This window comes from Haliotis cracherodii, unplaced genomic scaffold (assembly GCF_022045235.1).
Source record: "Haliotis cracherodii isolate W230 unplaced genomic scaffold, xgHalCrac1.p SCAF_30, whole genome shotgun sequence".
Taxonomy (NCBI): Eukaryota; Metazoa; Mollusca; class Gastropoda; order Lepetellida; family Haliotidae; genus Haliotis; species Haliotis cracherodii.
Window position 1 is genome coordinate 2,149,681 of NW_027266287.1, and position 19,845 is coordinate 2,169,525.

Below are 19,845 nucleotides of genomic sequence, written 5' to 3' on the forward strand. Positions count from 1 at the left end.
GATGTCGCACGTCACCCGCCGTCAAAACAGAATGATTGCCATAGAAACTTGAAACAGTTTAATATTCTATTTTACGTAGGACCTGAGGTGTTGACAGGGTGGTATTATTTTCAGCACCTTTCGATCCCAAATAGACTGCAAATCAATGAGGACATTACAGTTTCCGTTATGTGTGAACGTAAGATGCAGCTGGCCGGTGAGCAACAGACTTTCATGTTTCCTATACACGGTCAATAGTCTGAGAATATAATAATTTCTAGCATCACAATCAGTGAATAATTACAGCAAAATTAAACACTCGTAAAGTATATCATGCTGTGTGTATTCAAACGTATATAGCTGGGATTAGCCAGATTGGGCTAGTATGGAGGTAAAGCATAGTAATCACAAGTCTTGCACCATGTGTTTGACTTCCACCATTCATACTTTGTAACTGTAAGAAAAAGATATCTAAAAAAACAAGGGTCATCAGAAGATGACAAATCCCGCGGCCCTCACAAATTAGAAAGAACAAATCATATGACTGTCCAACTGGAAACAGGAAAATGCTTTTATAAAGAATTACTACATAGAAAAAGACACCACTTCAGCCCTCGACTAATAAATGTTACAATTGCAAGTTTGGATGAAAAATGCTGAATAGGTATTTAATTCTGTTCCAGAAACGACACCTACTTCCGTTTAAGTCATGAGCGTATGTCATGACAAATAAACTTCAGTAATATGAAAGAAAGAACAGGGTAATCTTGAACTTCTTTTGTGTAGAACATATTTCTCAAAGATCGGGGCTCGTCTCCATTACTTTTCAGAATGGCGGGTTCACGGACTTCTATACTGAATCTTATTTAGCATCATCATGAAACGTTACTGCTCTTAGTTTTTTCCGGTTTTCTAAAAATTCCAATAATTGAAGGCCTCATTTCCATAGCATAACTCATGTACCGTTTGTATTTCCACAAATATTTTCTTCTATATATATTTTACACTGAAACAACGGAAAATCAGTGTATCCGACGATATCCACTGCCCCGGTGATCTTTCCACAGTAACACTTCCATCCTGATTTGCAAAATGTACCATTCAGCTACTAGCAATTTATTCAGGTTTTTATCAGTGTCATGGGTCGGTGTTATGTTTATCATTATTGCCAACGTAAACATGTACTATGAATAAATAATAACAACGAACACTTTGATATACTGGCAGGAAGCCCACAGAGCCCTTATGTAAACCAAACAGAACCATCCACGGTCAATGCAGCATTTGTGTCAATATCTACCTGACCACGAACAGACATCCCCCTCTTATCATTAGAAAGTTCTGTGACACTGAAGAATGTCCAAAATATTATAAAAATCTGGTCTCTACCTCCATTCGATACCTAATAAATAACATGCCTAATTCACACAAAAATGTGGTGTGGAGACATCGATCTATTGGTAGTCTACGCATCGATGCACTTTATAATGCCTGTCGATAAACCATATTATCATATACTAGTAATAGGTTCGTTTCTCGCAGGATAAAGCCAACGGATAAAGCCAAAGGATAAAATAGGTACCCTTTGAGGTCATATATGGATGAAGAAAGCGTGAAAGGTCAGGTAGGTACTACTTTCAGTGTTTTCAAACAAACATGGTGTCGCCCTTGTCCGTCATCGGTACTCGGTAATGTTTGTAATCGATGAGAACAGGTTTTTCAAAGACTTGATTCAAGAATGTCATTATATGATATGGAGGTTATCACGCTTGTGTGTTTATATTAGAAATACATACTAATACATGATATTTACCACCCCAAGACACATTCGCGTGACATCCTCTTTAGAATTGTATGTGTTCGATATTGTAATCAAACATGATTAAATCTATTTGAGAACACACACCAGGGTAAAACATACGCTTGCCACTAACAGCGCTACACAATCATCGGTCACAAAAATGAGTACTCTTCAGACTCTCTTAGACTAATTTGTACTTTGAACTCGTCAAGAAAATAAAAAATTTAATCTTGAGCTTGAGTTTAATGTTGGTCACTGCCTTTCATCCCTTTACAGCACGTCAGTCAGGTCTTCCCAGGAAAAAGTAAAACTTCATACTTCGCAAATGTAAAGCTGGGCTTCACTAATTGTGTACACCTATGGGGAATCGAACACGGGTCTTCAGCATTACAAATAAAACATTGCTTTAAAACACTTAACCATAACAATATAGATGAAAGAGTGAGTGAGTGAGTGAGTTAACTTTAACGTCACATCGGCAGTATTTCAGCGATATCTTGACGAGAAGTTATACACTGATAATACTAAATAAAAAGCTGTCAACGATGGACAGTACAATAACTAGAATTTCACAGATTTGATTTAAAGCTAGTTGAGGATATTAAAAAGCAGTTAGTATTAGAGAACAACACAATATAAAAATGGGCTAGAGATCGTCAGTCTCTGAAGGGTGATCACCACACTAGGGACCATGGGGGACTTATAGTACCTTTGCTTCCTGCATGGGCCCCGGGAGGATTTATATCACCCAACAGTCACTGGCAATAATTGACCAGTTAAGCCTACGATTACGTTTAAAAGTCTGGCATGCACAGCAATACTTTGAATGACGTGGAACTTACGTACCCTCTTAGGGGGACAATAATTTTACGCTACTTCAACCCCCCTCGAGGGTACAGTCACTAACAATTTAAGTTATTAATAAGCACTACCAATATATAAAATAACACATTATGTACATCAAAATGTATGAATTAATTCTATTTTCCTTAAAAAGCACAACATTGGCGAAAATTGACATGACTAAAAAGGTCTTTGACTGTTTTTACACCATAATATTTATCCCTTGTGATCGAAAAATCAATACAGTCAACCAAAACATGCTTGACTGTGATTCTTTCATCACAAGGGATGCAAAACGGAGGATCCTCATCGTTCATTTGATATTCATGGGTATATCTTGAATGGCCAATTCGACATCGTCGTAAAATGACCTCCTCAAATCGGGACTGACAACCCAAGTAGGTGCAACCGATCGTTGGCTTTATTTGATGTAATTTATTGATATCTACTTGGGTGTGCCACGTATACCTCAACTCCGATGTTGAAATAGCCAGCTTTGAGAGAAGTCGGGAGTTTCTGCAGGTCAAAAGTGAACAGCGGTTACACCTTGTACTTTTAGTTCATCTACAATCTCTTCTTCGCTCATGTCAAAAAGACAACGAGCACAGTTTCTAACGATACCCTGACAGAATAGGGTCCTGTGCACCGAGACAACAACCTTGGTGTTAACGAACTGCTGTAGTCCCAGCAGGTTAACAGATTGTTATACATTTGAAGATGGGTTGACGGGTTCCTACCCACTTGGAATAAATTCAATAGATCTATTGCTTTCAGGCATTTTGCTTTCAGATATTTGTTACGTGTCGAAATTGAAACAATATGTTAATCCAGAAATCTTCACGTAAAATAACTTAGTATGAAATCAACAACCAACCATTAAGTTTTATGGAATCAACAAATGTATTACAAACTTCACTAAGTTTACAAATCAGTATACATACTGCACAGCAATTATAATGACAGTAAACAATAGAGTGGTTGTACAATATGTATGTATAACGACATACATTCAATGCCAAAAATAACATGCAGTAAATGACGAAAACTGATTTTTCTCTATGACGTCAAAAGGCGATAGAGAGGTTACACGCGTACAAAGAAAAGGGGGCCTAACTCCGCTATGCTTAAGCACTAGTTATACCCCCCAGATGGTGGGTGGGGAGCAAGGGTGTGCTGGTATTCTTCTACCATGTGTCACCACACTTCTTCTGGTTCATCAAAGACCTACAAACGTAGACATGTCGACTGTATTTCATCTGACGATGAAGCTAATCCTCCAAATACTGTTTCTTGGCCTCGGTTTATAGTCATTGCATCTGCCGATGGCAATCGATTGAAATTAACCCTGTTTGCTATCTCCAAGGGCATAGAAGGTGCCCGCTGAGTAGTCAAAAATGTGACCCGACTCCGAAGTGGTTCAATTCTGGCTTAATGTTCACAGAGGCAACAATCTGTTAACCTGCTGGGACTACAGCAGTTCGTTAACACCAAGGTTGTTGTCTCGGTGCACAGGACCCTATTCTGTCAGGGTATCGTTAGAGACTGTGCTCGTTGTCTTTTTGACATGAGCGAAGAAGAGATTGTAGATGAACTAAAAGTACAAGGTGTAACCGCTGTTCACTTTTGACCTGCAGAAACTCCCGACTTCTCTCAAAGCTGGCTATTTCAACATCGGAGTTGAGGTATACGTGGCACACCCAAGTAGATATCAATAAATTACATCAAATAAAGCCAACGATCGGTTGCACCTACTTGGGTTGTCAGTCCCGATTTGAGGAGGTCATTTTACGACGATGTCGAATTGGCCATTCAAGATATACCCATGAATATCAAATGAACGATGAGGATCCTCCGTTTTGCATCCCTTGTGATGAAAGAATCACAGTCAAGCATGTTCTGGTCTCGTCAAGATATGGCTGAAATACTGCCGATGTGACGTTAAAGTTAACTATTTTATCCGTTGGCTTTATCCGTTGGCTTTATCCTGCGAGAAACGAACCTATTACTAGTATATGATAATATGGTTTATCGACAGGCATTATAAAGTGCATCGATGCGTAGACTACCAATAGATCGATGTCTCCACACCACATTTTTGTGTGAATTAGGCATGTTATTTATTAGGTATCGAATGGAGGTAGAGACCAGATTTTTATAATATTTTGGACATTCTTCAGTGTCACAGACCTTTCTAATGATAAGAGGGGGATGTCTGTTCGTGGTCAGGTAGATATTGACACAAATGCTGCATTGACCGTTGATGGTTCTGTTTGGTTTACATAAGGGCTCTGTGGGCTTCCTGCCAGTATATCAAAGTGTTCGTTGTTATTATTTATTCATAGTACATGTTTACGTTGGCAATAATGATAAACACAACACCCAACCATGACACTGATAAAAAACCTGAATAATATGCTACTAGCTGAATGGTACATTTTGCCAAATCAGGATGGAAGTGTTACTGTGGGAATATCACTGGGGCAGTGGTTATCGTCGGATACACTGATTTTCTGTTGTTTCAGTGTAAAATATATATAGAAGAAAACATTTGAGGAAATACAAACGGTACATGAGTTATGCTATGGAAATCAGCCCTTCAATTATTGGAATTTTTAGAAAACCGGAAAAAAAACTAAGAGCAGTAACGTTTCATGATGATGCTAAATAAGATTCAGTATAGAAGTCCGTGAACCCGCCATTCTGAAAAGTAATGGAGACGAGCCCCGATCTTTGAGAAATATGTTCTACACAAAAGAAGTTCAAGATTACCCTGTTCTTTCTTTCATATTACTGAAGTTTATTTGTCATGACATACACTCGACAACAGTGTGAACATTGGAGAAAGTAAGGGCCACGGGCTTAAAACTCAGTCAGTCGGTCAGTCGGTCAGGGTTGAAGACTTAAACGGAAGTAGGTGTCGTTTCTGGAACAGAACTAAATACCTATTCAGCATTTTTCATCCAAACTTGTAACATTTATAAGTCGAGGGCTGAAGTTGTGTCTTTTCCTATTTAGGAATTCTTTAAAAAAACATTTTTTTCTGTTTCCAGTTGGACAGTCATAAGATTTGTTCTCTCTAATTTGTGGGGGCCGCGGGATTTGTCATCTTCTGATGACCCTTGTTTTTTTAGATATCTTTTTCTTACAGTTGCAAAGTATGAATGGTGGAAGTCAAACACATGGTGCAAGACTTGCGATTACTATGCTTTCCCTCTATACAGGCAAAATCTGGCTAATCCCAGCTATATACGTTTGAATACACACAGCATGATATACTTTACGAGTGTTTAATTTTGTTGTAATTGTTCACTGATTATGATGCTAGAAATTATTATATTCTCAGACTATTGACCGTGTATAGGAAACATGAAAGTCTGTTGCTCACCGGCCAGCTGCATCTTACGTTCACACATAACGGAAACTGTAATGTCCTCATTGATTTGCTGTCTATTTGGGATCTAAAGGTCCTGAAAATAATACCAACCTGTCAACATCTCAGGTCCTACATAAAATAGAATATTAAACTGTTTCAAATGTCTATTCCAATCATTCTGTGTGGGCGGCGGGTGACGTGCGACATCTACGTGTTTCAAAATTGCGTGGATGAACAGCTGATCGCCCATACACTGGCTAAAGCAGTACTGCTGTACGGAACGGGTCATCGACGGCCAACAGAATCAACTAAGCAGGATCAGACAGGGGAGATGTCCCAAACAGCGGTAAGCTGAAGTTGGGGAGTCACCGTCTGTTCCCCGACGTAGTCTAGGAGTACAGCAGATGGATCTCGGAATGAAATCGTGCTTGATAGTTCTGTTAACAACTTGTGTCTTGAAACTGCTGATAAATGTTTGAAAGGTTTATGTGTTGGTTCAATGAAAGTCTTGGTTAGTTACTGTCCGTTAGGAAATAAAGAAACCATGCTTTAATGCAGTGTTGATAAAGAAGCACACAAAGCACCATATATATTAAAAAGAAATTAGTTTGCAATTTTTAATAAGTCATGATTCTGAAAATAATGATATACATTTAGACAATGCCATCTAAGGAACTTTGTTGTATATTCAAAAGTACCATTGCTCATTCAGGTGTTTGGAATGTAAAAGAAAGCATTTCAAGATTCACAAGATGTTTCCTTTGGCGCTGCTCCTTCTGGCAATGCAAAGTGTCCGTGGTAAGAACATTTCTGTAGCTCAGTTGAAAAATGGAACTTGTTTCTGTAGACTTTGAAACGAAACTGAAACTTAGAAGACAACTGAAATTCAAAATAGTTTTTCCCTGAAATTCAAACGATGAGACACAACATCAAAGTGCACCTGGTCCATGTAATGTATCATCAAATTTGGGCATAACTGTCTGCGATTTATGCTTATGTGTTTTCGAAATATCGTCAATAATTGATGCCTCAGGAACTTGAAACCTTGCAAATTATGTTTGTGGTTTGTGTCGACTCAGTGAATCAGGTTGTCACACTCGCTGACATGGTTGATAGCGTGTCAACGCCCCTCGACGGCGTGGATTGTCGCTAACAGTATCAAACACTGGTTTGTCTTTTCTTACAAATAAAATAATGGACCTAGACCATACAACCATTAACTGAATGCTCGAGCAATGATCAACTCCTTCGGGCAACATGAAATATATTCGTCAACATCACAAAATCGGACCACTCAATAATCTTAAATGATTCTTATGACAAGCATGGTGTACTGGTTATACAGCTTGAATATTGCTAAGGGCAGCGTTTAACAACAAATAATTTTTTAATTTGAAGTTTACACGATATACAGCTTTTCCATTGGTCGCGAGAGCGGTGACATGACCGCGAAATTGACGTTCATCTATGAATTTACCTTAGTGTCTGTTTGACGCATCTTTATTCACCTTTCAATGATCGTCGCAAGCTCCGACGTTCATACAGTTTGGCCCTCACTCTATGAAGGTTCATACTCCAATGAACTCACACAGGTGAAGGTCAATTCTTAAACAAACACGAAATGACGTGAGCCTTATCCTTGTCACAAAATGTAGACAGAATTAAATGTTTACAATATTATATTCAGAGAATAAATCAAAACAGCACTTGGTTCTTCTGAAAAGAAAACAGAGGTGAAGAAATATCTGGTCTGAAATGTGACAGCTAAAAAGTGTTCTTTATTTTGATTTTCTGGTCCAACCGGTAGGACAGGACATGCGTATCCTTTCGCGGACAACTAGTGTCATCTAGAAATAACCCATTTATATAATTTTCATCTTTTGCCTTTAAAGAGCCTGGTGAAATCTGCGTGGTCGGATAATCGTTATTCTCTAACGTTGATGTTTTATCAACATCGGGTCACATCGGGTTATTTATTACAAGCGTGTTGGTTACACGTTTTATTTTATCCGACTTCGTTTTATCCTTTATTGGTTGTTTGAGCACCTCCTTCTGTACACGATGGTTGGAATATACGCCGCTTTGTAATCTTGTTTTAACTTCAACAGGTGAAGACTTCCTGGCAGTTATGGCATACAAGACGAGATACACCTATGTTAATGCAATAGCTGGAGAGACCGGAGGTCTATTACAGGTACAGTATCCTCACTTTGCATATGGAACATCAACACAGTGTAGATAATTCGGTTCTACCTCAGTGTCTATTGATGACAAAATGAAGATTGGAAGTGCTATTGAACCCAAGGCCATCATTTGAGTGCCAGCGATGCTGATATGGTAATAGCAGTAGGTGGCGAAAGTAGGTTCTCTCCCCTACCAATATCTGCACTAGGAACCAAGTACATAGTGCCATCTGATAGTAAGTATACTGGGGAGTATCAGAATCAAAGCACTGATGTGCAGATCAGTTTGAGAATTGTACAAGGGTATTTAGACGTCAATGGTCAAAGTTACAGTTATAGCGGTCGTCTTTCCATTGGCCTTGGTCCCTATCAAACACTGACGATACTCACCCAGTATGATATCAATGGAACTGTGATCAGTGCGAGGTACAGCATAGCCGTCTATGCTGTTATAATTTACAACAACACATATACAGCATATGATCAACTACTTCCTGTCAAACATTACGGCCAGGAATTTGTTGTTGCTGTTGATACACCTGTAAGATATAGCCAACTTCAGGTGACCACAGAGCAACGCGACACGCAGATCAAGTTCAATAGTGGAGCAGCAATTTCCCTTGTCGAGAAACGTTTCTATCAGCGGCCACTGTACAGGAGTCTTCATGTAAGTGCCACGCGACCGGTTATGGTGACACTAATTAGACGAGATGGTGCGAAAAGTGTCTTTGCTACCATTCCATCTGTGCAATCGTATGTCAACAGAGCTCCAGATAAGCTTTTGGTGTTGTGGGTATTTTACCCGTGCATTTTAAAATCATTTGGTTTTGTAATTCTATCTGGGTATTCAAATTTCTGTTACCCACTAGCTTTTACACATGTGGGTATTTAAGTTAAATATTTAAAAACACTATTCATCTAGTCCCTGCAAACTGGTGTCGTGTTGGTTCGAGAGCTTTATAGGACTCAAAAATACCACGATACTTCCACAAGAAAGTGTGATGGCAAATGATCGTGATGTAACTGTCATCGTGGAGTTTGGCAAGGTTGATGGAATGCCCGTTTATAATTTCAAAATAAGTTGCTGATTTGCTAATCGAATACGGAGGGTTACTTCACAATATTTTGATGATAATCACAAGTTTTATTTTTGTAATGTTCCTTTCGTATTTGGATTTTATTTTACAGCGTACTTCTGCATTTCTGACACTGACACTGATCTCTCGTGAACACCTGGTGTCATCACTATGTGGAAGTCATTCATTAACATCTGCTTATGATATAGTCGGAATCGTACAATCTTTTAGCTGGTATTATTTATGATTACTGTTATTTGTTTGTCACTTTTATTCACTTATAAATAATGCGACAACCCCTTCCCATAATCATACAGAAGCCCCTTTTCCTCCTCTGTCAAACAAACAGGATCATGTGGTAAAAGTCAAAATGGTGAATTGCATCGGACATCGATTTTGGAATTAAAACGTCTACTTTGGAAATGTCAACCACATTTGTACCATAAAACTTCTTGAAAGCTTTGGGGCCTTGAATGTTGTGACCCTGTTCAGTCAACTTTCAAGCAAGCATCGTATGATGTTTTTGAAACCTTTGTAGAAAGAGCATGCTCAGTTGTATCTCAAAAGTTGTGAAATGTAGACGCAAAATGCCCCTCAAGCTGATGGAATGTCGCTTGACATAAAGGGAAAGTTGACTTTTAGGAGCTTGTTCCACTTGTCTTAGTCTTTTGGATAGAGCTTTTGTCACTCTGAACCTTTATGCATCGATCTAACCGCAAAAGAAACGTCACTTATTTGTCCAAACGTTTTAAACATACTTTGAGACATATAAGAAAGATGAAACTTGGCAAAATGGATCATCAAGGTTGACATTAAAGTGTCAAATTTTCTTAAAGTGAAACACAAGACTAGTCTCTGAGAAAATGGCGTCATAAGTCAGTATCTCATGTGTCCGCCATGTGCATTGATGATTGCCGTGCAACGTTGATACATGGAATGGATGAGGCGGTTGATGAAGGCCATAGGCACTTGTGCCCACACTCTGAGGAACGCCTGACACAGTTCAGCTGCAGTTTATCAGCCTTGGTCGGACGTCATTCAGCCGTCTTTGAGTCTCGTCCCACAGGTGATCAATGGGATTTACATCGGGACTGAGGGCAGGCCACTGCATTCTTTTGATGTCATTCTGCTGGAGGAAGTCTCTTGTTGCTCTCTCAGTGTGGGCCCGGGCGTTATCATGCTGAAACTCAAGGTTGCAGCAACGTGCCAAATGAAGTATGGCGTGTGGTCTCAAGACTTGATCATTGTACCGAGCTGCTGTGACACCCTTGCCTCTCCCTGGACCGATGTTCTGGAAGACCACAGGGCCAACCCTCTATGCAAGACCAATTCCACCCCACACGATGATGCTTGGACCACCCCACGAGTCTCTCTCAACAACAAAAGCATCTCTCTCTGCCATCTGCTATTGAGATACAGTAAGGGTTGTCGTCTGAGAAGAGGACTCTTCTCCATTGCTGGTGGTGCCAATGCTGGTGCTGTGTTGCCCACCTGCAGACGGTCCCGGCGATGACGTGGCGTCAGAATGGGTCCTCGGTGTGGCCTGTCAATCGTCAATCGTCGACGCACGGTATCCGCACTAATGTGTCGCTGGTGTGTCCCCATGGTCTGTCGAGCAGTTTCTGCGGCAGTAACAAAGCGATCTTGAAGATGCTGTCCCACAATCCGACGATCCTAACGTCGGGTCGTGACCCTTGGTCTTCCACTACGTGGTCGGTCATCTGTAGTGTTGGTGGTCTGGTACCCTTGCTGGAGCCTGTATATGGTCCTTACGTAGACGGGGGCCTGTGTGGCACAGTCGTCTAAGGCGCCGCATTTCACTGTGGAGAGTTGCGTCCCTTGGGCACATCAGAAACCTATGATTGTGGGTTCGGATCCCGGTTCGCCCTGATTATGTTCCTAGGTTTGTCAGCACCATACCCGTGCTTGTGGATTTCACTGAAGTGGTAAACGTCTGAGACCTGTATCACTTCAGGCTTTCCCCCCACATAAAGTTGACCCGCCGCGATATAACTGGAAAACTGTTAAAAGCGGCGTCAAATCCAACTCACTCACTCATCTTACGTGGACTTGAAATGCATTGGCTACTTGCCGGGCGGTTTGTCCAACTTGCAATCGTCCAAAGGCTTGGTGTCGCTGATTTCTTGTCAATCTTGGCATGTGGTAGCAATTCAATAACGAATGAATGTTATCCGATCTGGGTGGATTTTTATAGGGCAAGAAATGGGGACCCACATGTGCATTTCAATTTGCACGGAACTCACGTGCATCGGTTTACTATGGCCGTTGCAGTGATGCGTTTTGGCGATCGGTTTTATTGTCATCTGCTTTGTCTTTTTATCATCAAATTTCATTTTTCCGGACAAGGTAATGTTAAATTTTACAAACTTAGACAAAAAATACCCAGATATTTAAATGACAACTTTTTATGCAATGTAACTTGGGGTGACGTTTCTTTTGCGGTTCAGTATATGCGACAGTTTCACTGATCTCTGCAATCTCCAGCAAATCAAATATGTCGTGATGCTTTCAATGAAACACTTTAATCCTAATAACAAGTGTGCACTTTTGTATGTCACATTTTGTGATGATTGGATGCTAGTCAAAGAAAGATAGTACCAAGGGTACTATAAAAACCAAATGCATATGAAAAGCTATTCTACCACAGTTTACATTAGAAGTGATAATTGACTACACTTCCTGTTTTTTTCTGAGTAGGTGTGTATTTAGGACGAACATACCTGATGGCACTCCCAAGTTTTCAATACATCCTTTTAATACTTCCATCAACTGGAGAGGAACGAGCACAATGGCAGGTACCAGATCCGTACCATTCAACACTGACTATTTCTACCCCCAATATTGTGTAAACACAACAAATGGTATTCAAAATAAAACTATGCTTGTCCATGTAGAGAGTGTTGATATTCGGATCAGAGGACTCAGCGGCTCCACTCGTTTCTCTCCACTCCCTATCTCCGCTTTAGGGACAAAATACGTCATGACGTCTTGCCATCCTTCTGGTGGCTACATCTCATTGATGGTGATTGCCACACACAGCAAGAAGACGAATGTGGACATCACATTTAGACTGGATGGTAACGTAACCTATGACAACAAATCGTACACCCACGGAGACACGCTCAGCCTCACACTAATGGAGTACCAAACTTTCACAATCAACAGTTCATCTGATCTCACGGGAACAGTTGTAACGACAGAAGAGACTATCGCCGTCTACACTGCGACATATAAAACCTCTTCTTACATTCGTCTGATTGCCCATGAACAACTTCTCCCGAACAGCCACCATGGACAAGAATATGTTGTTGCGATTCGTGATAATAGTCCGGAACGATATCACAGTTCCCTGCCATACCAGCTTCAGGTCGTCACCCACCACAGTGACACTCAGATCAGGTTCAATGGCGGCTCTACAGTATCTGTTAGTGACACAAGGGTGTACAAAAAGCGATATGGACTCCGCACGCATCTCTACTTCAACACCACACATCCAGTCATGACAACACTGTGTACAGTTGCAGGGCTAAGTGGGTACTTCAAGCAAGGCTTGTTCACTGTCTTACCACCCGTTAAATACCACACAAAACAAAGTACACTAATCTATGGTGGTACTTTACAAATACTGACAGATAAAGGAAGTAACAACGTGCACTTTGAACGTCGCTACAGTGAACAATATTCACGTGGACTGGACACCAATTCCAAGGACAAGATATAAAGTAGGGACATGCATAGTTGGTTCGTCAACGTTCATCCGCTCAAATACCCCCTTCGGTGTCCTGGGATACAATAATTATCACATCGACAATGGAGGCTTCAGTTTTAAATCTCCAGATCACAGACGTAAGTAAGCCCTTATATCAATGCCTCTAAAGTTGAGCCATGCATGTATATTTACATAGCCGTGTACATGTATATCCGAAGGTGTTTGTACATGCTAGATATATTCCTACTACAATGAATAATCAAGGATTGATGACACATCTGGCACTTGTTTTCTTTTATGATTCATCACAAATTCGCTGATGTTTTAGTGGAAAAGAGAATTAAAGGAACATTTTGTCTTCAATGTTACATTTGTAATGGCAGTCATGGTTTCAACTTATTAAATATTTTCTCATGTTTTCAGGAGTGATACCAACAATTAGTGGTCAAACTCCACTCCAAAGTCCGTCAGTCAGTGAGTGACTTGTATAAGTAGTTCTTCTGTGAATGTACAAGTATTGTATTTAACTATAAAAACGCAACTTGAACATAAGACCAATTTGTTTTAATTTATACTTTTACAATTGAGCAGGTGCTTATGCACAATGTTAAGTCAAGGTGAATCCTTCAGGAACATGTTGATGCGAGTTATAGTCATGGGCCTGGGTGACCACTTTGGTACCTGATGCATGCCTGCAAACGTGGAGCAATCGACATGCAAATAGCCAACATGAACTGAATACTTTCCAAATTCAACCATTTGCCTGTCTCCTCTCCACTTCGATAAGTCGTTGCTTTTTGTGTCAAGTCCACAATATGCAAAGCTACCAAATCTGAGTTGTATATCGTTGCGTTTCTGTAATGGCCATGGAGTTGTGTGTTCGACTTATTGTACCACACACTATCAATCACATAGACTCTTTTTCACTCGTGCGATTTGAGCAATACAAAATTAGTTTTGTGTTTAAGCAATATCCATTCTATGATACAGTGAGTGATTTTGGCTTTACGCACAGTGTTGGAGTTTCATCGAGTGTCAACTTGATGCGCGAATAAATCCCTCAAATACTGTGGTGAAACCACCATCTTCAAATATACCTGACATCAATGAAATGGAAAGAACAAATATTTAATATTTTTCCGAGACATGTTATATATAGCTTGCATGTAAGTTGTTATTGTCCTTTCTTCAACAAGGTTAAATGGTATTTCAAGAGACTTTTGGTGACGGATAACTAATAAGTTTCCTTAGTTTAGTTTGTGATTTTGATTTCTTATTTGCTTCCAGACGCTGCGATGATTGTGGGAGTGTGTTGTGGGATGATCATTGTGTCCCTGCTTGTCGGTTTCATTGGACATGTTCTCTATGTGTAAGTATTACATCCTGCTGTGGTTGTCTGTGTGGTGGGTGGTATGGGAGTGAGACACAAAGTAGGCAGACTGAAACAAATCGCGTTCGGAGACGTCTTGGGAAGGAACCCACAACAAACCTTGGTAGAGCCTTATACAGCTATGATGCCGTTTCCCTTTTGTATGATTGCAGATAGTTCTCTGAATGTGTAAGTATTGCATCCTGCTGTGTTCGGAGACGTTTTGGGAAGGTACCCACAACAAGCCTTGGTAGAGCCTTATACAAACCTGGTGCCGTTTCCCTTTAATAAGGGACCCGTGAAGATCCGGGGTAGAATAGGTCTTCAGCAACCAATGCTTGCCGTGAAGATCGGGGGTAGAATAGGTCTTCAGCAACCCATGCTTGCCGTAAAAGGCGACTATGCTTGTCGTAAAAGGCGACAAACGGGATCGGGTGGTCAGGCTCGCTGACTTGGTTGATGCATGTCATCGATCCCAATTGCGTGGATCGATGTTCATGATGTAAATCACTGGATTGTCTGGTCCAGACTCGATTATTTACAGATCGCCGTTATATAGCTGGAATATTGCTGAGTGCGGCGTTAAACAACAAACCAACCAACCCTTTAATAAGGATTAATTAATCACGCACAATTAAACCACAATAACTTGACCACCATTGTTCTCTTATTAAGCAAATATCAATAGATCTAATAACATGAAAGTGAAAATGATTATTAGTTGGCATTTTGAAAGACATGCTCATTTCTTCAGACGCAGAAAGATGAAATTCTAAGATATTCACAGACCCTGTCAGCACCTTCCATCGACACCCGCAGAGAGTTCTCTGAATGCTCCCATCTCCCAAATCAGTAACACATACATGGCGCTAGAAAGGAAAAACAGCCCAGAACAGTTCTGCGACAATCTTCTTGATATCAGCGACGGTGCAGACAACAGGCAAATATAAAATAAGTTCAATTTTCAATATCTGTTCAGCTAACTGGACTGAAAGTCATGTGAGCGTATATGTATGACGAGAAGCGTTGACATTATATTGTCGACATCTCTTCTGAAATTAGAAGATTTATGAAGTTGAAACCTACGAAAGCCTATGATGCCACTTGGGAAGCATTGGTTTGTTTTGTAACAAAATTTCTCGTTATCAAAATTATTTTCTCGAAATTTCGAGTACTGTCTCTTTTCTTCGAAAATTTCCTCATTATTTCAAATCTATATCAAATTTTTATTCGTTTAATTTCTCGATATTTCGATTTTCTCGTTGCCTCAAGGTTTTTCTCATTGCTTAGATTATTATTTCGTCCTTACAAATTTTTACTTATTATTTCAAGCTTATTTCAAACACTCGAAATTTTTATTTAATTCTCGTTATAACTGTTTCCTCGAAATTACGAGTTATTTCTCGTTATAAATGTGTGATCTTACCACCACAGTATAAAAAAACCCTTGTCATTCTATCCTTAATTTTTGTGTGAAGTGTTTGTTTTTAACATGTTTAAGGTCAGCCGATCTGTAAACGATCAAAAAACGAAAACAAGGCCTAAATCATTTGGTGATCAAACAACTACCAACACTAATTTTTTTCACAAAGTATCTGCAGTTATCTTCAGATCTTGTGGGGTGGTCAGGTAGCCTTGTGGTTGTAGCGTTTGCTCGTTCGATTCCCGACATGGGTACAACGTGTGAAGCCCATTTGCGGTGTCCCCTCCGTGATATTGCTTGAATATTGCTAAAAGCGGCGTAAAACTCAAACTCCCTCCCTCCCTCCATCAGCACTTACATGTTAACCTGTGATCTCATAACACACATAACACACCCTCCCTTTCTCAGAACACTGCATACATCAGTGCTTGTATAACAAGAGATGTCGATATTGGAATGAATAACGCATCACCAGATCTTAACTAATTCAACACCTGGATTCTCATCAGCATATGATAAATTCAACTCCTGATCAATAAGAAAATACTGCCATGACCCATTAATATCTGCCAACTTTAATTTTGTTTGAAAATTGAAAAACCAACATCACTCTCCGGAGAATAGTGCTCCGGTGACGTCATTTGATAATCTCGCTCATCACTAACCAACATATATAAAAAGATGCATTGGTTAAAACATATCCGCTAAATCACCAAATTGTTTAAGTTGTCTAACATATCATGTCTATGTATTAAGGGTGACTATTGGTCTGATAATCACTATTGCGATAACTATTGATATTCAAAGAAACTATTGCGATAACTATTGTTATTGCAAGCAAGTATTGCGATAAATATCGATAGGTTTCAGTGTATCATTTTAGATGGATTTTAGAGTTGAATTAAACCTTGGAACTGAAGTTTCCTTTGAATGTGATAACCATAACAAATAAAAAGTAAAGTTTGAGATATGACTGATTTGTTTTGTCTTTACCCTAACAAGATACTAGTATTATATCATTTACTTCAAGCCACATTCTACATCGTTTTGCAACAATAAATGCAAATAGTTTACCCGTGGCATTCACCATAGATATCATTCAGTAACAATCAAATACCCACCTTTCCACTGATTTACCCATCTGTACTAGAAATAAAGGAGACCAGTGAGCCCGTCTCATCTGTTTCATATTTCGATCAATGCAGAAAGATTCAGAGAGATAAAATTCTCCCCACAAGACCGTATGACAAGATGGATGACTTACCAGTTGTCAATATTCCCTTTACGTTGAGCCATATTCCAGCAGCTCAAGCGTTTGGTGTCTACATTTCACACCTTTTCATGAACAAATAAGCATGTTCTTTCTTCGAAGATGTCAAAGAGCGTCATACGACTCCTGATCAAAAGTTGTTTAACAAAGGTAACGCCATTTAAGGCCTTAGTATAGCTGTCAAAAGGTTTTATGGTAGACGCGTGGAGGACATTTCCAGATTTAATGCACCAATGACCAAAATGATGTGAGTATCCGATGCAATTCCCTATTTTGACTTGTATCTCTGTTTCTTCATGTGATAAATTTTGTCTTGCCTTTGCATGTGTTTGTAACGGGTGCCACTGATGGGGTGGTATACACTCACCATTTCGCAAACACCCGGTATCATCACAATTTGGCTGTGATTCATATACACATTATTATGATATAGTCAGGATCGCACAATGACTCAGCTTTTAGTAGATATTGCTGTCTATGGAAATGTTTTTAGTCGCGTATATTTCTCTTGTTGCGAGGGAGCATCACGAATGTGTGAGACCAAGGGTGTTGTTGTTGCCTAGGTACAACCGTTGGTTTCTAATTTCTCACTGATTAAATCCTAATTTGCGAGGTAGGGGTATTTTTGTCGCTTAAAATCTTACCAATTCAATCCCCTCTCTGAGGATCACATGAGTCAATAACCCTTTTTGAGTCATCACGAACACATGTGTATGATCCAATAATAAATATATGAATGTGTCAAAAGCACGCCACTGTTTGTCGCATGAGGCGACTAAATTGGTCAGGAGAAGTGTTGCGAGGTGATTCTGGAGCTTGGACCCCAGGAACAGCATATATCTTTGTCAAACTCACCACTTTTGACTCCAACTTCACCTGGACTGCTTCTATCCAAAAACATTGATTCATTGGAATTGGAGAGCATTGAAAACAGTTATTGGTCCAAGAATGAAGACCAATTAGCATTATGTCTGCAAGAAACGTATTTAAAGCAAAAAGATAGACTTAACTTACGCCAGTAGAGCTCTTACCATTGTTTTTCTCCTCCAGGTGGTAGGGCAACTGGAGGCACTTCTAACTTCGTGAGACAGAGAGTGACCCACAGCCCTGTCTCACTAAACGTCAACCTTCAAGCTGTACACTCTACATTACACGTGGCCTTTACACTGTGGTCAGTATCAAAAATAAAATACAGGTGTGTAAACTGAAGACAGTGATAATAATATATATTCACCCAGCGGCTACAGTAGTCAAGCTTTCGAGATGGGCTAGAAAGGAAACCAGGGATGATGAGCGATCCTCACATGAAAGCGGGCCCCGAACCTATGAGAGAAGCTATGGCCAAACACGCCACCGTCCCCTTATATGCAACCCACCCAGCAGCTGGAAAGATATACTCTGTAACTATCACCGTCCGCGGTATACAGGCCGGAAGTTTACACACCACAATAGCATCTAAATTTATTAACTTCCTGTCGACTGATCACTGCCCAAACACAATGCAACCGAAACTCAATTGAAACAATGTTACAACACCGTTACAATCTTTGTTAAACAATAAAATACACTGCCACATACTCTAGCCTTTCCCCTACCCCTACCTCCAGCACTTCCCCTACCTCCAGCCTTTCCCCTACCCCTACCACCAGCCTTTCCCCCACCCCCATCTCCAGCCTTTCCCCTACCTCCAGCCTTTCCCCTACCCCTACCTCCAGCCTTTCCCCTACCCCTACCTCCAGCCTTTCCCCTACCCTACCTCCAGCCTTTCCCCTACCCCTACCTCCAGCCTTTCCCCTACCCCTACCTCCAGCCTTTCCCCTACCCCTACCTCCAGCCTTTCCCCTACTTCCAGCCTTTCCCCTACCCCTACCTCCAGCCTTTCCCCTACCCCTACCTCCAGCACTTCCCCTACCTCTACCCCTTTCCCTACCCGGGCCTTTCCCCTACCTCCAGCCTTTCCCCTACCCTTACCTCCAGCACTTCCCCTACCTCTACCCCTTTCCCTACCCGGGCCTTTCCCCTACCTCTAGCCTTTCCCCTACCCCTACCTCCAGCCTTTCCCCTACCTCCAGCACTTCCCCTACCCGTTACATACAGTAACGTATTTAATATGTTGAGACTTTCGAGGTACATGTATATAACGACCCTGCAACGTCAAGCTACAACATTCACCGAGACATTTTTTCCACTGTTCATCACGTAAACATGTTCATGAATCGCACAAGCATGTATCGGAAGCAGCCCTGGAGCAAACGTTTTCAGATTTGTAAACAACTGGTTTTGAGTAAATTCTGAGAGGACCTCGTGTAGGTCATACCTTTTCCAACAAGTATTTACATGAATGAAAACGAAACTTGTCATGTTAAGAAGTAGATTCAGAGAATAACAATCAATATTGGAATTTAAACTCGCCAAAACATGTAGTTTAAGAGATAAATATTGATATTTGGTGGTTATATTGGACTTATACAAATGGTTGAGTATTCTACATGCATGCTTGTGTCTGCTTACCCCAATATAGAAGTTCAAATCACTCAAATATGTCATCAGAGATCAAAAGTGTATTGATATTCTATGTCTAGCAATCAATCTGTTGGCGGCCATCTTGCAATTTTGGGCCACAAGGGAGCTCTGGAGACGGAGTGTTAACTATATCAGGTGAATTAGTGTTCCAAGTTATATACATATAAGTCCTAGTACACTGTTTTAAAGTTAAAAGATTCAACAGAGTAAACACACAAAAAGGAAACTTGTCAGCCATCTTGAAATTGGTGGCCATTTTGAAATTTTGCAGATTT

General features: G+C 40.3%; 2 pseudogenes; both read left to right on the forward strand.

Moving 5' to 3' along the window:
* The first annotated feature begins 6,748 nt into the window (after positions 1–6,748).
* LOC139476954 (uncharacterized) lies at positions 6,749–10,768 on the forward strand (annotated as a pseudogene).
* LOC139476955 (uncharacterized) lies at positions 10,765–15,304 on the forward strand (annotated as a pseudogene).
* The last annotated feature ends 4,541 nt before the right edge of the window (positions 15,305–19,845 follow it).